Below are 4,199 nucleotides of genomic sequence, written 5' to 3' on the forward strand. Positions count from 1 at the left end.
TCACTATGAGCCAAAGCTATGTAGTGAGACACTGTACCAACTACATAAAAGAAAATAGCAATAATAATATCCTCTTTTCTGGCTGAAACCATGGAGGGTGTAGAAGAAAAGAAAAAGAAGGTTCCTGCTGTGCCAGAAAGCCTTAAGAAAAAGCAAAGACATCTTGAAGAATTGAAGATAAAGCACTTGAGAATGAAGTTTCTCAGACTTTCTTGCAAAGAAGACATTTCACAAGGTGAGGAGAAAGCTCATCTATGAAAAAGCCAGGCATTATCGTAAGGAATACAGACAGATGTACAGAACTGAGATCCGAATGGCTAGGATGGCAAGGAAAACTGGCAACCTGTGTGTCCCTGCAGAGCCCAAACTGGCATTTGTCATCCAAATCAGGGGTATCAATGGTGTGAGCCCAAAGGTCCGCAAGGTGTTGCAGCTTCTTCGCCTTCGCCAGATCTTCAATGGTACCTTCATTAAGCTCAACAAGGCTTCAATTAACATGCTGAGAATTGTGGAGCCATGCATTGCATGGGGGCACCCAAACCTGAAGTCAGTGAATGAACTAATATACAAGCGTGGCAATGGCAAAATCAATAAGAAGTGAACTGCCTTGAGAGATAATTCATTAATTGCTCGGTTTCTTGGTAAATATGGCATCATCTACATGGAGGATCTGATTCATGAGATCTAGACTGTTGGAAAACACTTCAAAGAGGCAAATAACTTCCTGTAGCTGATCAAGTTATCATCTCCTTGAGGTGAAATGAAGAAAAAGACCACCCATTTTGTGGAAGGTGGAGATGCTGGAAACAGGGAAGACCAGATCAACAGGCTTATCAGAAGGATGAACTAAGGTATCTACCATGGTGTTTTTATGATTTGGTCAGTGAATAAACTATCTGCTTCAAAAAAATAAATATTTAGTGAGTCCACCACCCAAAATTTGAAAAGGAAACATATTCATTCTTTTAGTTAACAAATACGTATGGAAGACGCCATTGTACACATTGGCATTGTGACATGGGGCTTAGAATGTAAGAGGAGAGAGTATTTAACAAGTAAACAGTACAATATCTACTAAATTGCTACAAGAAAACAAAATATCATCAAGCACTGTTTAACTATGAAACAAGTCCTGAAATACATGTTCCTGAATGATCTCTTAGTGGTATGAACATCACACAGTGCGCACATACACACTAAGATGCTGCAGGTCCGTTATTCTGTATGGCCTCCTGATGCAAATAAGAGATATATGTATGAGGTTACACTTCTATCACACAGCATATTGTATGCAGTAAGCTTCTTTTTTATAAGTAGAAAGACTACTATCCTAATCCTGTCCTCTCTCCTATTTATTTATTTATTTATTTATTTATTTATTTATTGTATTTTAGGGAAGGGTCTACAGGGTGTTTGATTGTAGTGATCCACTTGTTTACAGACTCCCAGGAGCTGGGATTACAGGTGCCCAGTCTCAATTGCTGTCTCAGTGTGCCCCAGGGGTGCGGCTGGCACAGCAGGCTCAGAGATTGAACTCCACACCCCTGTGCCTGCTTGCAGGTGCTTTAATCTGCTCAGCTATTTGACTGCCCACCTGGCCTCATTCTAAAACAATAAAGTTAAGGTACATTAAATTCATAAGCCAGGGGAAGCTTTTATTGGAGAGTGACTGAGATAGAAAGAAATTTGGATCTCCAGTTTTCAGAAATGGCATCTGTTTCAGCCCTAACAGAGGAACTGGATTCTGTGGTCTGTGAAATGCATGCAGTCAACATTCAAATTCAAGAGCTTGTGGAAAGGCAGCAGGAGCTTCTTGAGAAAAAATTAGGCTTAACGAAGAATATAAAGCAAGGTTTAGATAATTCAGATGCTGGGGCCAGGAAAGAGTGCAATTCTTTACCAGCTGCTTGGAATAAAGAAGATTTTCCATGGTCTGATAAAATTAAGGATGTTTTGCAAAATGTCTTCAAACTGCAGAAGTTCAGGCCACTTCAGCTTGAAACCATTAAGGTAGCAATGACTGGAGAGGAGATAATTCTGGTTATGCCTATAGCTGGTGGGAAGAGCTTATGTTACCACCATTATGTGCAGATGGTTTTACACTTGTAATTTGCCCATTGATCTCTCTTATGGAAGACCAATTAATTAATGGTTTTAAAATGATTAGGAATTTCAGGTACCATGTTAAATGGTTCCAGTTCTAAGGTGCATATGAAATGGGTTCATGCTGAAATGGTAAATAAAAGCTCCAAGTTAAAGCTAATTTATGTGACTCCAGAGAAGATTGAAAAAAAGCAAAATGTTTATGTGAAGACTAGAGAAAGCCGATGAGGCAAGGAGATTCAGTCGGATCGCAGTGGATGAAGTGCCCTGCTGCAGTCAGCAGGGATAGGATTTTGGGCCTGATTATAAAGCCCTTGCCATGCTGAAGTGGCAGTTCCCTAACACATCTCTAATTGGGCTGACTGCAAAGCAACAAACCATGTTTTAAAGGATGCTCAGAAAATTTTGTGTGTTTAAAAGTGTTTTACACCTTCTTTTAATCATTCAAATCTTTATTATGAGGTTCAGCAAAAGCCATCAAACAGAAGATTTTATTGAGAATATTATAAAGCTTTTAATGGCCAATACAAAGGGCAATCAGGAATCATATATTGTTTTTCTCAGAAAGACTCTAAACAAGTTACTATTAACTTTTTTACAGAAGTTGGGAATTCATGCTGGGGCTTATCATGCCAATATGGAACCAGAAGATAAAACCAAGACTCACACGAAGTGGTCAGCCAATGAACTTCAGGTAGTAGTGGCAACAGTTGCATTTAGTATGGGAATTGATAAGCTAAATGTGAGATTTTTTATTCATCATTCAATGAATAAATCCATGGAAAATTACTGGGATGAGAGTGAGCCTGTGCGTCGAGATGAAGTGAGAGCAGACAGTATCTTGTATTACAGCTTTGGAGATATATTCCGAATAAGCTCTGTGGTGGTCATGGAAGATGTGGGACAACAGAAGCTTGATGAGATGGTCTCCTACTGTCAAAATATAAGCAAATGTCACCAAGTATTGCTGGCTCAACATTTCCATGAAGTGGGGAACTCAGAGGCATGCAACAAAATGTGTGCCAACTGCTGCAAAGACGTTTCTTTTGAAAAAAAAGAATATGACAGGGTACTGCAGAGATCTAATCAAGATCTTGAAGCAGGCAGAGGAACTGAATGAAAAACTCACTCCACTTAAACCCATGAATTCTTGGATGGGAAAGGGCCCAGGGAAACAGAGCGGCCGGTATCTGCACTCCCACACTGCCTCGTGAGGAACTGGAGAAAATAATTGTCCACTCTCTTCTACAGCACTATCTTAAAGGAGACTACAGGTGGACAGAGTATTCTACTATTTCACATTTGAAAGTTGGACCCAAAGCAGATCTTCTGAACAGTGAAGCACACATCATTAGTTTGCAGGTGAAGAAGCTCATACAGAGCTGTCTCAGGGCTGAAATCATCTGATCCTTGTCCTTCTGAATGAGTTGATAACATGGGGAGGGGGAGAAAAATCTTCAGGCAACTTCCAGAAGTCTGCAAACATATCTCAGCAATCTGGCTCCAAGAATTGAGGGGACGAGAAAAGAAAAATTGATGGTGCCTGAAATGACAGTTGTCAAATTTCCCACAAAAGGAATAATTCATGTATGTATACACCATCACTTCTGTAGTTAAAATTTAATTTAAAAAACAATTTGATTGATGCTTTGTACTTGTAGAACTTTTCAGAGTTTATCTCTGAAGATTTAAGAATTTGAAAACTTTTGATTGTAAATCTTTTTTCTTTCTGTCTTTCTGAGAGAGGGTCTTGCTATGCAATTCAGGCTGAACTTGAGCTCACTTGGTAGCCCAGGCTGAACTCACACTCCCAATGATTCCCTTTGCCTCAGCCGCCTGAGTGTTGGGATTGCAGGCGTGTACCACCACACATGACTGGAGATCATGTATTATATAAATTTTGTTGTACAAAACAAAGAAAAAATAAGTCTTCATGTAAAATTCTTTAAAGTAATATACTTGAGACAAGTTCACATAAGTATGGTAAGCTCTTTGGCCTTGGTATAGTCACTGTATTTTTTCCTTTGGCAGAACTTTCTTTTCGATAGCAGGATTATATTGGTTTTCTCCCTACAAATAATATTTTAAACATTATC

The 4,199-nt window shown here is 39.2% G+C and overlaps 1 pseudogene; it reads left to right on the top strand.

The window, feature by feature from the left end:
• Nucleotides 1-1,707: 1,707 nt before the first annotated feature.
• LOC101591404 lies at nucleotides 1,708-3,650 on the top strand (annotated as a pseudogene).
• The last annotated feature ends 549 nt before the right edge of the window (nucleotides 3,651-4,199 follow it).

Source organism: Octodon degus, unplaced genomic scaffold (genome assembly GCF_000260255.1).
Source record: "Octodon degus isolate 3935 unplaced genomic scaffold, OctDeg1.0 scaffold00080, whole genome shotgun sequence".
Classification (NCBI taxonomy): Eukaryota; Metazoa; Chordata; class Mammalia; order Rodentia; family Octodontidae; genus Octodon; species Octodon degus.